The following is a 19,356-nucleotide window of genomic DNA, read 5'->3' on the forward strand; positions in this document are numbered from 1 at the left end:
ATCCACTGTTGACTCCTGTTGTCGCTTTTTTTTCTTTTTTTTTTTTTGAGGCACATTCCTTGCCAATCAGCTTTTAAACCACCATATTATCTTCTTCTGCAAACAAGGGGTACCAGTGTTGCTTAACAGAAGATAATCTTTAATAAAAGAAATCCTCTGCTTCAAAGGCTTTTGAAATAATTGGATCCCTTTTTGGAAACAAAGATGAATTGGACTGTGGCTCTGTGGGACCGTGATGCTGCCGTGCCTGAATAGACGACATAAAGCCAGTGGTGAGGTTTGGCTGACTTCCTCGGTGACCTCTTAGGGTTTGCTTTATTTTCTCGCTCTCCTTTTGTATTATTTCTTTTAAATACAGTAAATGTATGATTTTACAGCCAGAGTGGTATTCTGTTTTTTCTAAGTTTTGAGATACAAACACTTACTTAATCACATTGAGGATAGTTATTTTCCATGTAAAGTCATCCTTTTCAAAATGATTGAAGTACTTTTTGCTTTTGCTCCCCTAAAAATGGCTTGTGTCTAAAGTGACTGTTTTTTTTTTCTGTTCAGAAGATTCTAATGAAAGATATCTGTGCATGCAAACTCTTAAGCTTACTGAAAACAGTTTCATTACACCGGTATCTCAAGTTGTAAGTGTGGGGAAAACTTGGTCAGTGCCTTACCAATTTGTAGACCAATTCTAGGGCATTGAGTATGACAACAACCATTTGCCCTCTTAACTCCTGTATTTCAGGAGCGTGTGCTGTCCCTCTCTCACAGCTGACTCCTCACAGCAGGTCTCGGAGAGTCTGTGCGGATCCGTCTAGGTACTTGTGGCATTGCAGTCCTCTCTGGTTTTCAGTCTTTTTAGCCAGGCTCCCTCCCTGCTCCTTCCCCCCTTCCAGGGCAGGAGATTGAAAATAAATCCACCCAAATCCACCTGTAGGTGAGCACTCCTAAGAACAACTCTGAAGAGCATCCATCAAGCTGAGTTCATTTTGGGTTGTTGATTTTTTTTTAAGCATAGACTTAGTTATAAGGCCTTTCACAAACTCTTTGAAAGAATATGATACAGCCAGAAAGAATGTTTGGGTTTTATTAAAGCTAATGAAATCGTGTAATGAGAGTCTCTTGGACCAGAAATGAGATTTAGTTTGGTTCATTCTTATATTTAAATAAGACTCAGAACAAACAAGCACTCACTTAACCTACCAGTTACTGTTTACTTGAAAATATTATGGCAGGAAGCTGAAAACAACTCTAACATATAAATTAAAGGGAAAGTAAGAGACTGTACTAGCTTTCCCAGTAAAAGCAAAGCTTGGGAACATTTTGCTTTTCTGGATTATTGCAAGATCTGGAACTAGTGTTACTCAACTGAGGTAAGACGCTGGTTTCAAAATTTTGAAGGGGCTTGTGTGTTCCAGAGTAGGCAGTAAACCTAGTCACATGAAAGGTTAACTGGTCCTTGAGTGTTAGTTATTAGCAGAATTTAAATTTCGATTCTAGTCATTTAGACTGCAAATAGTGGTGAGATTAAAGGAATACATAATTGGAGTCCTTTGGGATTAAACTTTGTTTTAATAGACAAGCAGAAAATTTAATAAATATTAGCTGTGTTTTAGATATCAGGTAACAAATACTAAGTTTCCCCTGAAGATATCACCTGGTAGAACTGTTCACAAATATTAGTCCAATAATTATTGACTTACTAGGTCTGACAGAGTAGCTGATAAGAAGTCTGCAGACTCTCATGAGTTTCTACACCTTGAGTACTTACAAATTCAGTGTTTTACAGCCTGTTGAAGTGTGTGTGTGGAGGGGAAGTGGGTAGGGTACTTGTTCACCAAATTATCTAAAGGAGATAAATGACTATAGGGTAAATATCCAGTGATGACAATGTACAGAAAAACACAAGCCATTTTTATTCTTTATCCCAATTAACTTGAGGTCCTGTAATGACGAAGCACTCAATTGCACTGTGACTTCCTGAGTGATGTGCAGCTTGGTTCCTCTCTCACTTTTGTTTCTGTTTAACATGCAAATGTGAGTGTGAGATCTTTGGTGTGTTTGCATAAGCTAACTTAAAATGAATTTAAGAACAGTTTCTGAGGTATTTCTATTGAAATAAATTGCTTAAAAATATAGGCTGTGCGAGGATAATTTATTACCATATTTACATTTTATCCTTAACTTTGAAAGTGCATTTATTATGAACTTGGAAATAAATCCTCTAACTTGATTTTTTTTCCTTTCTAAAAAAGTTGCATGGTTTCTGGTGGGAAGGAGAAGCTTCTGTCTGCATCAGCTTCAGATGCTCTTCTCTATCCCAGAACAAGGATGGGGTGTGTCAAGGGTTTATTTCCAACTACATCTCCCCACTCTGAGGATGATATGTGAGCAGCCCCCAAAGGGGCTCTCTGTGCTAATACTGAATTCCATAGATTCTCAGACATGACTTTTTTCACATTGGACCATTTCTGAAAACAGAATCCCTCTCCCAGCCTGTGGAGCTTTAAATTGGAAGAAGTACAAAAATACCTGTGTGGGTCTCCTGTAAGTCATTGGCCGGGATGGTGGTTATACGCTACCTAAGAAGTGCACGTGAACTTGTCTCCAGGAGCTTGGGAGACCTCCGTACAAGACGGAATGCCCGTGTCGGGACACACCATGACTCCGTGTTCAGCAATTTTCTCACCTCTCTAGTGGCCTTTAAAATTGTTCACTGTCCCTGTACTGGAACCAAAAGAAAGTGACAGTTCTCTGAAAGAGTCAACCTGTCTTTGTTTACCTCACACAGGGCCACCTTGGTCTTCCATCAGTTTTTCATATGTGCAGGCCCAGCTCCCGGGTCCCCTCTCCTGTCTCATGCATCGTTAGGCCCTGAAACCGGTACCACATGTCTCCATTACTATGGAGCTGGATAAGCCTTAGTATCCAGTGAGGTAATTACATTGTTCTTAACTCTTCCATGTTCCCGGTGATCAGTGCGCCAAATTCAGTGAAACTATTGGTATTTTTATTGGAATTACTTTGAATTTATAGATCAATTTGAGAATTGACAGTTTGAAAAGTTTATCCTATAATCTGTGAGCCATGAACTCTCTCTCCATTTATTTAGGGTTTAATGTTCCTCGATAACGTTTTACAATTTTCTACTGGTTTCATACATCTTTTATTAACTTACTTCAGGTAAACTAGTTTTGTTTCTGTGAACATGACTTATTTCTGTTACATTTCCCAATTGGTTATTACTTGTGTGTAGGAATGCTGTTGATTTATATGTTAATACTTACATCCAGCAACCTTATTGAGCTTTCTTATCTAGTTCTAATGGTTTGTTCAGTATGATTCTGTTGTCATATTAGCTGCAAATAAGGCGATAGATGGGAGGAAATATGTGTTTATAAAAATACGTGTAGGATTCATGTCAAGAGTATTCAAGGAATTTTGCAAAACAATAAGAAAATTATTCAATAGAAAAATGTGCTAAAGGATATGAATAGACAGTTTATAGAAGGAAGCCTATGCAGCTCATCTGTGAAAAGATACTCATCTTCGCGAGTAGAGAAATGCAAAATAAATCATCAGAGAGCTGTCACATTGTTTCTGTAAAACTGGTGAGAAATAGAGAGCCAGATAATACCAGTTACAGCAAGGTCAGGAAAAATGGGAATCCTCAGGCATGTTGGGTGAGGCTATAAGAGGTGGTGAAGCCACGTGGAGAGCAACTGGGCAGTCTTAGGGAAATCGCGTGTGTCTCGTGTGTGTCTGTAGAACTTAAGAATGGAGACTTCCAACACCGGATCACTTTCTAGCAGCACGGCCATGAGCAGACAACTTAACCTTCCTTCTCAGGTTCCTCATCTCTAAAACGTACACGCTGACAGAACCCACCGCACAGAGCTGTGAGGCTAAACTTCGGCTCATACACCTGAGGCCCCGAGGGCAGGACTAGCACGCAGCAAGCATTCCCGGTGTTTGAGTTCGTGTCACTTACACTCTGTAGCCTACCAGTTCTGCTCCTGGACTCCGGTATGGGCAGTGGGATGAGGGGGAGGGGGAATTTTAAGTAGAATAAGAAAGGGGTCTTTGCAAAGTTAAATCATAGTGAACTGAGAACTACATGAAGAAAAGCCACCGATGAAAGAACCCCCACTTATTATTGTTGATTAGTAAGACCAGTATTTCACCCAGCTGGGTGCTGGTTTGAAATGATGACTTCTGAACACCGCCTCAGAGTAGCTAAATCAGAATCTCAAGACGGTGCCTGGTACACACTAAAATTTGAGTTTGATTTGGGCTGACTTGTCCAGAGCCCAAGCTCAACTAGAATTGCCGAATTTGCTTTGTTCTTGCCTCATTGTCAAAGCCAAGTTTTTCATCCAGTTCAGGTTTAGAAACTTAGCATCTATATTAAACTGTTCTGAAAGCAAGACAAGCAAGTTGCTGTTTTGATTGCTAGAAATTGAGATTTTTTTTTTAATGTAAAAACAGGACCCTTTTCCATTAGGTGTGGAAGAAAACCTGGAGATTCACTGAGTTTCTTGCATCTTAAGCAATTAATAATAAACACGGTCAGTCAATCGATGAACCTCTGACAACCAGTAATTCTGTAGTAGCTATGCTTATGACCCGATGTAGCCTAAATCACACTAACAGATCTTAACCATACAAATATGGGCTTAGAATTTCTATTTTGAAAGAGAAAAGACCATACTTTGGAGTGTGGTCATATCTCCCTGCGTCTTTGGGATAGACAACCTACGAAGAAGTCCAGGGTACAGCCTGGTGCCCTGAGTTGAGACCTTCAGTTCTGTGATATAGCGAAGAAAGTTCTATATTGCAATCCAAATAATAATTTGCGGCACTTGGGTAACATAAATTCTGTGTGCGTCCTTAGTTTTACTAAACTAAAACTGTTCCCCTCCAAAATGAAGACTGATTTCAGGTATGTGTTTTCTTCTTTAAGAAGAGATTTCTATTCTGCTTTCACATTTTTCTCAGCCAGCTGGTGGCAGGAGGCCTGCATTAAAGTGACTTCCTAGAGGCCCGTCCTCGTGTCTGACCGTGACTGGAGGCTCTGGTACAGTTCAAGCTTATTTTACCTACTACCTGTGAGCTCACAGAAAGGGGGAAAGGACAGGAAAGGCAACATATCAAAAAATGAGAGTGTTTCATAACAGTGGGCTGTGTGTTTTGAAACAGTAAAGAGGACTTTTCAATTAAGGCTAACCTGCAGCAATTTAGAAACCATTAATATGTACTTTTTCCCAGAGGAGGCTTAATTGCCAGCCTCATTTAAATCATGGGAGCGGATATCTCCAATAATGTCTAAACCAAATCATCTCTTCCCTTACAGTTCTATTTTTACTGTCTAAGCTCTCATGGTAGCTTTTTTTTTTTTTTTTTTTTTTTTTTTTTGTCAGTGTGTGTGTCTCACTTTTGGATTTCTACTTAATCATTTGCAGTATAATTGTCTTCATGTTTATTTAGATCAGTGGTTCTCAGTCTTAATTGCAATTTCGAATCATCCTGGGAACTTAAAAATCCCAATGCCCGGGGTGCACACCAGGCCAATTATGTAAGAATTGGGCGGGGTGGAATCCAGGCATGAAAAAATGTTAAAGCTCCCCAGATGAGGTGAATGTGTAGCCAGGATTGCAAACCAGTATTTAGACTGTTGGTCTCTAAGCACTTACAGAGACTATAGGACAGTGGTTTTCAAACGTGTGAGGGCACCTGAATCCCCTGGAAGGTTTGTTAAAACCGAAGTTGCCAGGTTGCACCCCCAGAGTGTCTGATTCAGCGGGTGTGAGGTGGGGCCTAAAAATGTCCATTTCTAATAAGGTCCCAGGTGATTTGGATGCTTTGTGTGCAGACCACACTGAGAACTCCTGGACGTTAGAAAACTGGACCAGAAAGAAGCATCGGAGGAGCTCCTGGGCTGTGAGTGTGCAGCTTCATCCGTGACTGTGACCGGGTGCCATCAGGAACCAGATTCTATGTGCTGGCTGATGGGGGGCCAAGGAAGGAGAAGGTATCACCCCCACTCTGAGGAAGTGTGGGGTCTTGCTGAGGAGGCCGCGCTCAGGGCTGGTAGGCAGCAAGGGTCCCAGCTGCTGTGGTGCAGCAGAGGCTGGGATGGGGTCGGGGTAGGAGTCAGCTTTCACCCTCATTTGGTCTCGGGCAGATCAGCCTTCCTGCAGCTCAAAGCTGACTTCTGCAAGATGGGAGCAGGGACTGTTGCAGCTGCTTGCAGCAATGCATTTATATTTGAAGTAACAGGAAAAAAATGGTTTGAATGACAGGTAGGGCCATTCACTCCACCGTAGTCCTCACCACTCCCTATAGTCTTGTGACCAATTTGCTGCACTTGTTTTCTTTCCAACCTGGGTGTTAAACGTGATGCCCAGAGCTGAGGCTCCCCATTTTATGATCAAGAGGGAAACTGGCCCAGAAGTAAACAGTGCCTCGCAGAGCAACAGGGAACAATGGAAAGAGCTGGTCCTTAGTGACTGCCTTGTTCTGCCCTAGGGGACTTCTTCAATATATTAATCGTGCTCTTTTTTTTTTAAGAGAAAAAAAGGAAGAGAAAAGAAAATCGAAATCGAGAAAAGGGAGAGGAGAGAGACAAAGGGATAGAAAGAACGAAGAAGAAAGAAAAAACCGGCAGGCCACCTTTAAGACTTATGTGCACTGGTAAGGAATAACGTAGCTAGAAAAAATACTTTAATAGAGAAATTTCTTTCAAGATTTCTGCTTGTGCCCCCCGATATATTAATTTCTAAAAGGACAACCAGATGGTAGTAACAGACTCAAGAGAAATACTGATTCCTGGTGTGATTTTATTATTATTATTATTATTATTAAAGGGAGGAAACACAACATCCACAAGCCATGAAGATGTAACCACCCCCCAACCCAGAAACGGGGGTACACTGGCAAGGCCATGGAGCTCTGGCCAGGCTGGGCCCTTGCCCACGGCCAGAATGCCCAGGGCCGCCTCTGCCCCTGAGCCCCTTCAGCAGCTCTTCGGCTTGAAAGGGAAATTCTGTTCCTTTACTTGGGTAGATGGAACACCGGCTCCTGCTGCTTCCTGCGTCAACGGGGAGGCTCACAGGCCTCCTCTTGGGGTCCATTCAGTGTCCACAGCAGGCCCTTTGCCCCATCGGGTCCCTGTTCTCCCTTTGTTAACAGAACCAGCTTCTTTAGCGATGCTGAATTCTCATGAAGTCACAACTAGATTGTTTTTCTCCTTGCTTTGTTTGGATGTGTCTTGAAACAATTAGGCTTTTACTCTCAGACATTTCATTCTCCCTAACTGGCTCACAGAGGCATCTCACCCACCACCCTGGGGCAAAACGTGCTACTATGGTATCCAGTAAACAGGCTGCCAAACAAAGCCAAGAGTCTTGCTCGAATCAAATCAAGTTCTCTTTTGTGCTTGTTGTTCTTCCCTGCGCTGTGGAATTGCTGTCAAAAATATAACCCACGGCACGTCTCCGGAGCTGAAGAAAAGCAGCCCCTTGAACCTTTGCCAGTGACTTCCTTGGCAACACCGTGGTTCTCCATTTGATGGGTAGCAAGTCGGTCTAGGAAGAAGTCTTTACTGGAATCTGTGTACTTGGGGACATCCAGTAAAAACCACTGTGTGCTGAACCCCTGCTCTATGCCAGGTTCCTGACCAGGGCTCTCACAGTCTCGTGGGAACATGAGAAGAAGCACGAAGAAGCTGGGAACGACCGAGTGCCTGGTGAGTGACCACCTGCACGAGGCAGGCAATGTGTCATCCAGCAGTGAGATCAGACAAAGTAGGTCGCTGGGAAGAAAAGACACATTTCCCTGTCTGGGGACAGCTGCCTTGCCATCACCGGGTCCCTGCACCTGGAGCCCAAACCCACCCCAGGCAGAGGTGACTAAGCAGCTGGCCTCCCTGCCTGCCTCCTAGTCCTGCCCTGTGTCTCCTCACTGTGTCCACACAGACACTATTCTACGTTCCCAATGCATCTCACAAAAACTTAGCGATTTGATTCCTCATATAATCACTGATGCCTTGGTTATAACCTCACTCATTTTATACAGAGTATCACGTTTATTCCTGTAACAAGCCTAGGAGGTAGGGATAATTCTTCCCAAATTACAACAGGAAAAGTCAGAGAGGTTAAGAAATGTGCCTAGTCATTCAACAAAGGGTGGAGCCAGGATCCAAGCTCTGACTGGTCTGCCCCCACCCCAGGGGCCCCTGGCTTTCAGCTACAACGTGCAGTTTTGGTGCCCAGCGCCAGCAGCACAAAAGCTCGACAAATAATGTGATTTATTATGTGACTCAAAGAAAGAACAACCCAGCAGCTTCCTGTTTTAATGATTCTTGCTAACGACGGCTTCTAGCTGAAGAAATTTACATGCTGTCAACATGCACATGTAATTATTTTTTCCCAGTGGCTGTGCCAGGCCAGAGCCTCCCTGTGGGCCTTGCCCTGTGCTGGATCTGGCCCCTGGAGTTTTACAGCCTCACTCCAAATACAAAACCCAGAGCAGTTAGCACCACGTGCACCTGCTGGGCCAGGAAAGGTCTGCATGTCAGAGGGAGAAGCACGGCACTGAGGCCTAGAGAGGCCGGGGGAGGCTGGCTGGAAGAGGGGATATTTATGTGTGGACAGGAGTTAGGGTCAGAGGGGAACTGAAAGCAAGAAGTGGACGGATGGAGTTGAGGCTGGGAAGAGTTCATGTTGAGAGATGGCAGTACATAAAGTTGGAAAAGTAGGTTGGAGTTGAATTGCCTATGACTCTTAACTGTCCTCTTTGGAGAAAGGTCTGTTCAGGTCCTCCGCCCATTTTTTTCAGTTGGACTCTTTGTTTTTTGGGTGTTAAGTTGTATGAGTTCCTTACATATTATGTATATTAACCTGTTCCCTAATGTTTCATTGGTGAATATCTTCTCCCATTCAGTAGGTTGTCTTTTCATTTTGTGGATGGTTTCCCTCACTGTGCAAAAACTTTTTAGTTTGATGTGGTCCCTTTTTTTTTTTTTTTTCTTTTGGTTCCCTTGTCCAAGGAGACATATCCAAAAAAAAACATTGCTGAGAATGACAGTCGTCTTCTTGCTATGTGTTTACATGCTGAGGGTGGGGGAGAGATATTTGGTCTCTCCCTCTTCTTAAAAGGTACTAATCTCATCACATGGGCCCCACTCTCATGACCTCGCTAAACCTCATTCATCTCCCACAGTTTGTTCCTCCAAGTACCATCACGCTGGGAGTTAGGGTTTCAAAATATGAATTTGGGGAGGACACACTTAGTCCAGGACAAATACCCACTGAGTTCTTTCCTACAAGACATTTTCTATTAAGTGGGAAATGGTGGAAAGTGTTCAGTACATGTGAGCTGTTTTGCTGTGGAGTCTAAATGGACGGTGGGACAGAAGGTTTGTTTTCTAAGCAGCTTATTAAGTGAGTTTCAAGTAAAGGGTAAAGGAAACTAATATACCCAGATGTTGGAGCATGGTTTTGCTGAGGATGGTCTGGGTCTTTTAAGGCCACAATTAGAGACAGGACCAGACCTTTCCATTCCTCATCTGCTCTTTTGGATTCCAAAGCATTGCCTTTCTCCAAAAAGGAAAATTAAAAACACAAAATCTCAAGTGGTTTGATAGTAATTCATCCCAGCAAATTTTACTTTCCATTAGAAGTCACCAGCTGTCATGGGCTTAGCTTTAAATGGAAATACCTTGCTCGCAGAGAACATTTTTTCAGTTGATGTCACTTGTGCGTTTTATTTTCTCCTAATGAGAAATGGATTTGCCTTAGTGTGGCTTTGGTGACAGGAAACCCCTGGAGGAGGCCTGACTTGGTGATCTGCCCCTGCCCCCTGCCCCAAGGAAAGCTGATTGCTCCACCAGGAGCTGAGAGGATGACACGGAGGTCAGGAGGGGGTTTGGGGGGTGGAGGGGAGGTGGCAGTAGCTGTCTTCTTGCAGTGAGGGTCTCACAGTGCTTCTTCCCTTTAAAAGAAAAGATTTTAATTAAAAAATGCTTTCAAGTGTCGAGGAAGTTTTGGAGAGAGGAGTGAATATTTTGACATGACTAACAGTTTTAGGGAGGCAGCACCTCAGCCTGTGCTCAGAGCCTGTGCAGCTGAGGTCAGACCCCTTCCAGAGCTCCTCTCAAAGGAAGCACCTCTGTGGGGCCACCACTGCACGCAAGTGCTTAGAGTCCCTCATCTGGCTACTGGAATAATCTCTTCATGACTCTCAAGAACAACACAAAACAGAAAGAATCTCTAGACTGACACTCCCCGGAGCCTGAGCTGAGTCACGTGCAGTCCTGACTGTGGCACCTGACAGAAGAGCTTGGACACTCAGGAAGGAGCCTCCTGCAGTGGGGCTGGGACAGGCTTCAGAGTCCAGCAGACGGAGCAGGCAGGAGGGTGAGGCCTAGACCCCCTGGCATGGCCTACTGGGCAGTCCCTGGTGGGGAGGGCCCAGCAGGCATTCGTCAGTCATTGCAGCAGGGCCTCGACCTGCTGCCAGTGAACCCAAGGGACTGGGGAAACTAGGAAACAGAGACAGGGAGACACGAGCAACTCCAGCACTCAGCAGGCTCCAAACCTGAGGGCTGCAGGTGCCCGTGAGCTGGGCCCTCAGAAGGGGTGGGTGGGCTGTCTTGCTTCACCAGCCCCCACCCCTCACAGCACCTCGGGGAGAAGTCCCCGTGAACACAGCAGCATTCGACCCTGTGGCTGTTACAAGGGCCATCCCAGCTGAGGCCACACATCCCCCACATCCCGTCCCCTGCTCACCATGGGGACTCAGAAGCCTCCAAGAGTTTCTGAGTAATATTCTTGACAGACACCAAAGTTCTCTCCTCTGGAGTGCGGAGCCCCGGGGTTGCCCCCAGGGAAGACCCCTGGCAGCTCCTGTCTGAGCAGCGGGGCCAGCTCCAGGAACACTAAATTCTGGCCGCACTTCCAGCCAAGGCCTGGTTACTTTAGATTCCCTCTCCTCCCCCTGTCTCTTCAAGCAGAAGCTTGCCAAGGTATTCGTCATGTTTCCGAGCTACCCTGCTGCGTGATTTATGCACAGACAGGGCAGGAGCACAGACTCTAGAGGGGGTGAAGGCAAGCTGGGGGTGGGGGTGGGGTGCTAGGTGGTCCTGTCACCCCAAGGGTCAGTAAGAAGGTCCCCAGTTTTAGGATCAGCTCTTCGTTCCTCTTAGCTAGGGCTGAGGAACACACAGGCTCCACAGATGTTAGGAGAACAGATACTCTCTCCCTCTCCTCTCTCTCCTCTCTCTCTTCTCTCTCCCTCCTTCCCTCCCTCCCTCCCTCTCTCATGGTGAGATACGGCCATAAAAGGAGTGAAGCTTCATTTGCCCTTTCACTGGGCTTCACCTAAAAGTGCTTTCAGAAAAGTTTCCAGCCTCTCCTTTGGGACATCGCATGTGGTCCCTTTGGCCAAAGAGGAAACGAATAACAGATGAGACTCATGCAGATGAAGAAGCCAAAACCGAACCGTTAATCACCTCAGAATATGTGCTGCTCCCTCCAAAGCCTGGCTGGCTCCCCTCAGAGGATCTTTGGTTGGAACTTTCCCCTTGGCTTGGTGGGCAGGGTTTGCTGCTGATACTCAGGAATACATTTGAGGGTCCAACTTGCAAGAAGATAAATGATGGTCATCCAGTGCATTTAATGTGCGTGTTGTGGTGACTTTAAATGGTTGAAATATTGACTGCAGCTCTTGGTTGAACTAATACTTCATGAGACGCCCATAAAAGCTCAAGATGCTGTCATCCAAGATGAATTAAAATGCTTCTTTTTATTCCACTGCATATGAAAACATGAGATCACTGGGATATATTTAGAGTGAGATTTGGCAACCTCTCCATGTTTACAATTCTTGGACTCAGACTCTAGCGTGAATTGGAGGCGCCCTTTTCCCTGCTCACCTCCTTTCTCTAAGGAGGTGAAGGCCAGTTCCCAGAGTTTATAATCCTTTCTTGCTGGTACCTGAAGTTAACCTTGCCCTGTGGCCACCAGCTTCCTCAGTACTCAGGAACAGCTGTGGAGCCCAAGTCTCGAGTCTCGAGGTGTTAGTGTATTGCTCTGACTACTCAAGGGTCTCCTCACCATCTATCGGTCCCCTGGGTGAAGCAGCGATTGGGTTCCAGCAGAATAGATAAAAATGCTGTCCTTTCCTCAGCTCTTTGAATCATGACTGGGTCTGCATTAGGCAGAAATCTCAGATGCCTTCTGGTCACTGACTCTTGTTATTGCGTACATGTTGGGTTCTTTCTTCAGGAACAGCCTGGAATCAACAGTGTGGGGAGAAGGGGCTGCCTGCGCTCTCCTGTCTTGTACTGTCTTGTCTCCAGGGCGTTCCTTCTCCACGCTGGGCTGGCTGTGAGCTAGGACTGTCCTGGAAGCTTTAAAAGACAAGGATGCCCGCCCCACCCCGCCCCCAGCAGTTCTGATTGTATTGTTTGGGGGCACAGCTGAGCACTGAAAGATTTTAAAGCAGCATTATCCTCTATTCCTAATTATGTTTTTAAAAATCGTGTATCACAGAAAACATATTTGGAAGAGCATTAACCAATAAGATAATTGACTATCTCCGTAGCAGAATTAAGCGAATTTTTATTCAGTTTTCTGCATGTGCTAATTTTTTTTTTTTTTTTTTTTTGCAACAGAGCAAATTGCACTGAAGCAGTTTACTGATATAAAGGTAGCTTTCTTACTTAAAATAAGCTTGGGATACCCAAAACAGAGCTCTCATCTTCGCTACCCCGATTTCCTCCCACGTCGCCAGTTCTGAAAAGGGCCCTGGGTCCTCACGGGCTGCCCTCAGCCCGTAGCCATCCCAGCCTCCTCCTTTCCCTAACTCCAGCCATCCCACTCTTCACCACGTCTGTCCATTCAGCTTCCCAGTACCTCTTCACTTTCCCTCCGTCCTGTCCACACAGGCCCCTCCTCTGCTACCCTGGCTTCCATGTGGATAGAGCTGGCCCCTCACGGCTCTGTCTGCCCTGGCGGCTGCCTCCGGGCAGGAGGCACACGGCAGCCACAGCGATCCACCCATACCCCTTCTGATTACAATTTTCAGTACCGTCCTCCTGTTTCCCCAGCGCCATCCCGGGCCCTTGCACGGCTCCCAAGGCCCTCGTGACCTGCCCTGCCCAGCCCACCTCCATAGCTCTTCACCCTGCACCCTTCCCACCCACCGGGTACAGCAGCTGCGGGACCCAAAGGTGCCGTTGCCTCCCTGACTCAGAGACTCTGCTTGTGCTGCTCCCGGGCTCGGAAAGCCCTTCCGTCCCCATCCTGACTTGTCCCGGGGTAAATTCCTGCCTGTCACGTTTCTGCTGGGGGGAGTCTTCTCTTCATCAGCTCCTCAGTCTCCTTCACGCTCCCGCATGCCTGTGTCTGCCTAGCGCTGGTTATTCTGTTTGTCTGTCACTGCTACCTGACTTCCTTAAGGGTTGGGAACGCTTAATTTTGTGCCCCAGCACTACTCACGTTGCCTAACATTTCCCAGGCATTCAGTTAATGAGTTAAGGAACTAATAGGTAATATAATCCTTTACATTTATACTACTCTTTATGATTTTTCACAGTACTTTTGTCAGTGTTTGGGGTTGTATTTTATGCCCCCAAATTGTCTTCAAAAGTATCACTGGTGCCATCTGCATTCTAATTCATCCTCTGGGCAAGGTTGGGAGAGAGGAGGGGTGTAGCCCTGCTCGTTTGCTGGCAGTGAAAGTGAGGGGCCCTGCTGCCCAAAGCCACACAGCCGGGACACGGAAGACCCCGGAGTCCAGACTCTCGGCGTCTGTTCTTCCCCCGCTCCTTGTTTCTGGCCGGGATCCGTAGAGTCTGCACTGAGCAGTTGCCCACAAAGAAATGGAGTTTGTCAGCCATTTAAAATCCTGCCTCCTGCATTTCCAAGTGACGCTTTCGGACAGTGGGGGAGGGGAAACCAGAAATCGGAAGTGGAAACGGCAGCTCTGGTGGGTTTAAGATGAGGCCTCAAGGGTATGCACTCAGTGTTTTCTAGAGAGGAAGGTTCAATATACGAGGACTTCACCTCTCTGGAGGAAATACAGGTTGACTAATCCTTTCCACTTTCACGAGCTTCGGAGGTAAGGGCTGCCAGGGGATCCTTTCCAGAACGTAATCAGTGGGGGAGGTGCCGAGCCACCTGTCTTCTGACTCACTGGCCAGCAGACCACTCCTGGGACTGCACACAAGACAATGACCAGAATCGTGGCTCATGGCTCCACTAATCAAGCCAGGTTTGGGAGAAGTTTCTCTGAGGCAGAATGACACTAAGGGAGCCTGTCTCTGGCACAGCCGGAGTCGTCCTCGCCTGACCCTTGCCTTCAGTCTGACCCAGAGAGGGCTCCTGGGTCCCTCTCCACTCAAGCAGGGCCAGAGGTGCTGTTCACACCCGCGCCCCAGAAGAGTGCAGAGGTGGGGCAGGGTGGGGAGGTCATGAGGGTCAGGTGGTGGGAGTACTGCCTCCCCCGCTCCCCGCTGCTTCCTACTTAGATTCTCCTACAAGCAGTGGTAGGGACACTGTCCCTGCAAGGAGAAGGAAGTCACATGCCTGAGCTCAACAACCTCTATAAACAGGCACCTACAATGTGCAGACGTTATTCTGAGAGCCAGCCAGAGGGATAAATTAGATACGGTTCCTTCATCAGGAAAAAAAGCACGTATACATATAGACGAATCACCACAATGCCTGGAAAATGGTGACAAGAGATGCAAATAAGGTGCAGTTGGACTTTAGGAAAGATGATTCCCAGACGGAAATGCAGCGAAGACTTTTCGGAGGAAGTGGCATTATTTAAGTCGAACCTTGAAGTGAGGGTGAAATTTGGAAAAGCAGGATTGTTGCTTGGGGATGGTGGGAGCTGGAGTGGTAAAGAGGGTGAAGGTTTCTCAAGTTGCAGGGTCTGTCATTAGGTTGAATCATGTGAAACTGCTGATATTTTACTGGTTTCACCTACAATAACATCCACTTCAAAAGGGTTCAACATAATACCTCCCAGAGAAGTGGAGGTGGGAAAACACATGTTGAAGACAGAAACTAAGGCAAAACGAATTCCATATCTGTTGGTGGCTGGTAAACTTTGCACTAAGTGTAAATTTTCTGACAAGTTTATCAATTTATCTGTACATTCTGATGGGTTGGTAGAAATGTTCTAGGGATGGCATTTTGCTATTTTCTCAAAAGGAGGCTGATACTGTAAGGTTTGTCTATTGTCCAGAGACTAGGCCAACTTAAACTTGAACTTTAGAATCAGACTGAATTTACTAGTTACAGGAAGGCAGTATCGCATCCCCAAGCCTGAAAGATTTGAGTTCAAATCCTGAAAGATTTGAGTTCAAATCCTGCCTCTCCGGCTTAGGAGCCACATGACCAGCTCCGTCACTTTCTGAGCCACACTTTCCTCACCTGGAAAATGTTGATAATAGTATTTCCCTTCCTCACAGGATCGTGGAGACGACCACATGTGATGGTGCCTGCACGTCCCTGAACACAATCGCTGGCCCACAGGAAGTGGCCAGCAGCTGTTTGCGGGGTTGTAACCTATGTCAAAGCACAATAAGCACTGAGGGAGGGCACCACGTCAAGTCATGAAGGGAATCCATCGTTCTGCCTCAGCGCCATGGCTTGTTTAGGAGGAGGTGACCGGACTGGGACCTATTTCAGCACTGACGTTAGTCCCAAGTCGGAGGGGGCAAGAAGACACAGGAGTTATGTGATGCTTGGGTTTCCTAAGCCTGGCTGACAATAACAAGGGCTCGACATGATCCTCTAACAGCATTTAGTTGCTTTCTTCCCTCAGAGCAAACCTGTGAAGGAATCTCACATGCCCAGGTCCCTCCTGGCAGACACACCTGGCTCAGAAGTGGGTTCTTTTGCGCAAAAGGGCTTCTGCAAGCTACCTAGTCAACCACCCTGGAGCGGTTCCCAGGAAAGCGGTGTGATGCCGGCGATGGCAGGCTTGCATGGGCACAGAGCTTCAGGAAAAGCACACTCTCGGCTTTCCAGGAAAGGAACGCTTGGCCCCTTAGAGAAGAATCCAAAAGCAGAGAGTTGAGGCAGCTGAAGCGCACATGCCAGCCAGAAGGCCCAGGGTGGGAACAGGCACCTGGGCAGGACTTCCGATTGTCGGGGGCATGGCGTGACTCGGTGCCTGCTTCTCAGCCTTCCCCTTCACTCTCAGCAGCCCCCTGCTGGAGAGGAGCACAGTGTCCTGCCACCATCAGGAAGACTGGCTTTTGTATTTTATTTTACAATAATTGTCAAGAAGAATTTTTATGTGACGTTTAGAAGTAAATAGTGTTTGTGATGGGGCACTGCTTTGAGAGCATGAGAAACAGTGCTGGGGATACTCTGCCAGCCCTGTCCCTCGTCACTGTGCTTGGCGACCCACAGCTCCCCTGGCCAGAGGGGCGCAGAGGCCTCCAGGGGGCTGGTTCTTTTTCGTGCAGATTCCTGAGGCCAACTCACTTGCATCTGCCCACTTTTCTGTTCATCTTCCACCACCTCTTTTCCCAACAAGAATTGATGGAGCTGAAGGCAGGACCGAGTTTTAAACACCCTGAGACGGTGTCACCTTTGGGCCTTAAGGGACCCTCTAAAAGCCCCGAGAGCAGCTCTTCTCTCTGCTGCCCTGAACGTTTTCCCCGCAGTTTAGATTTCTCATTCAAGTCACCATTCCCAGACCTGCTGACAACTCAGTGTGGTCACAGAGTGGCTCTGGCTGGGAGCAGTCAGCAGGCGGCCGAGCCTGGGGCCTGCTGCTGACACCTTGGAGCCGTCCCAGAGGCCTAGGGACCCATTCACACTGTGGGATTGGTTTCTCCCACCCCGACCGACCGAGGGGACAGCAGGCCAAAACTACTGCCACGTAGAGGAAGCTCCAGCGCTCCTGAGGGGTTCTCCATTCCCTGTGTCAGCAGCAGACCCTGCCCTTGCTGTCCTCACCTCACCACCTCACCCCACCCCACCCCATCCCACCCCACCTCACCATGCAAGGAAGCTCTGTAGAGCTTTGCCTCTAATTTCAAAGACACCATCACCTTCCACTGGGTCCCACAAGGACTATTCTTAAAGCACTAAACGTACCCTGGGTGATCAGTCTGCAGAAGTTTAGAGAGGGCCCAGCCCCGCACCAGGCTCTCCTGACTCAGAAGTGAGAGAATCCACAGGCCCATCTCAAGGGCCTCAAGCTGTAAGGGAGAGAATGGAGAGGAGCATGGAGGGGAGGACCCCACAGGATAGACTCCTTTTCCTCGTGGATTCATGGTGCTGTAGATGCTGGCAGCAGCTCTGGAGTGGAGTCTCCCCAGGAGATGACATTGGAGTTGAATTTTGAAAAATGGAAAGGCGCCAGGGGAAAGGGGGAAGCATGGGCAGGTCAGGAGACAAGAATTGTGAATCCTTTGGCATTTCTGGAGTGTGAAAAGCAGGAAGCGACAAGCACTGAGGCTGAAGAGAGGGCAGGAGCCTGGTCAGAAATGGCCCCACATGCATGGCGTGGGGGCATACGGGTAACAGTAGCTGTGGGGAGGCCCAGTGAGTTGCTCGTGTGTAATGTTTGTGCCAGTTTCCGTGGTGCAAAAGTCTCCCACTGCAGCAGATTTCAATCTATCAATGGTTTAATAATGAACTCAACAAAAATTCCTGAAAATGTAACAATCAGCTTGCAAGCTGGTAAAGGCTGCCTCCAACACACTGCTGCATCACGTGTCATATAAAACCCCTACTTTCCCTCCCCCATTTCCTGTCACAGAATTCCTATGCAGGTTTTTTTTTTGGAGGGGAGGGTCACATTAATTAAGTGACTTCAGGCCACTGCCACAAGGCTGTCAGTCTCACCTCTCCCTGCCCACAGCTGTTCCTTCGTTCTACCCGTGATCAACACAGGCATGGAGTTCAGTCACTTCCTCAAATTCCCCCAAAACCACTCACATACATACTGTGTTTCCCCGAAAATAAGACCTAGCCGGACAATCAGCTCTAATGTGTCTTTTGGAGCAAAAATCAATATAAGACCTGGTATTGTATTGTATTATATTATATTATATTATATTATATTATATTATATTATATTATATTACATTACATTATATTATATTATACCGGGTCTTATGTTATAGTAAAATAAGACCAGGTCTTATATTAATTTTTGCTCCAAAAGACACATTAGAGCTGATTGTCCAGCTAGGTCTTATTTTCGGGGAAACATCATACTATAGCCAACGTATGGAAATGGAGAAGGTTCATGTCACAGTAATTCTAATTGCGTCAAATGAAATATTAAATTGCCCCATTAAAAATTTCTTCCTTAGCCATTTCCACCACCCTGGGCTTTGGTCTCCTGCCATAGTGCTTTGTCCCCTTCTCTCCAACCTTCACTGACTCCCTCTGCCCTTGATACTGTCTCCTAAATCATTCTATCTATCACAGAGAGCAGTGTGGCCCTTTCTAGCCACCCCTCACCCAGGCCTATACTGTGCAGTGTATATTCAGGGCTGCTGATGGTTATTTCAAGTCTGAAGGGCCTTGGCATGGAGAAGAATACTAATCTCTATTTAATGCCCACTGATTAATCTTACGAATTCATAGAAATCACCACTCCTTAAACTATCAGCATTCCTCTAAATATTCACACACTACATAGACAATAAATCAAAAAATCCATTGTAAATAACAGTGAGATGCCACCACACAGCTATTAGAAAGGCCAAAATTCAGAATAATGCCAGCACAGACGTGGAGCACAGGAACTTTCTTTCATCACTGGTGGGAATGCAAAGTGGTGCAGCCACTTTCCACAAGAGTTTGGTGGTTTCTTACAAACCTAAACATAATTTTACCATGTGATCCAGCAGTCATGCTCCTTGATATTTACCCAAAAGAACTGAAAACTTACATCCTCACAAAAACCTGCCCGTGGATGTTTATAGCACCTTCATTCATGATTGCCAAAACTTGGAAGCAACCGAGACATCTTTCAGTAGGTGATGGATAAATAAACTGTGGTCCATCCAGACAATAAAATATTATTCAGCACTAAAAATGAAATGAGCTATCAAGCCATGAAAAGACATGGAGGAAATTTGAATGCATATCACTAAGTGAAAGAAGCCAAACTTAAAAGGCTTACGTGATACTGTGTGATTCCAACTATCTGATATTCTGGAAAAGGCAAAACTATGGAAACAGTAAAAAGATCAATAGTTGTTCGGTGCTAAGTGGAGAGGGAAGAATAATTCAATGGAGCACAAAGGATTTGGGAGGCAGTGAAACTGTTCTGTGTGATACTGTAATGGTGGATGCGTGTCATTCATTACACATTTGT

General features: G+C 46.3%; 1 long non-coding RNA gene across 1 annotated transcript; it reads left to right on the forward strand.

Annotated features, from left to right (window-relative positions):
* Positions 1-18,044, forward strand: LOC117014615 (uncharacterized). The gene is made up of 9 exons (XR_004421551.1): positions 1-272; positions 2,783-2,927; positions 3,841-4,017; positions 4,496-4,589; positions 4,990-5,068; positions 5,833-6,022; positions 6,562-6,684; positions 7,318-7,738; positions 15,476-18,044. It is a non-coding gene; the product is annotated as an uncharacterized LOC117014615 (long non-coding RNA).
* Positions 18,045-19,356: the final 1,312 nt, after the last annotated feature.

The sequence above is a fragment of the Rhinolophus ferrumequinum genome, chromosome 22 (genome assembly GCF_004115265.2).
Source record: "Rhinolophus ferrumequinum isolate MPI-CBG mRhiFer1 chromosome 22, mRhiFer1_v1.p, whole genome shotgun sequence".
NCBI classification, from domain to species: Eukaryota; Metazoa; Chordata; class Mammalia; order Chiroptera; family Rhinolophidae; genus Rhinolophus; species Rhinolophus ferrumequinum.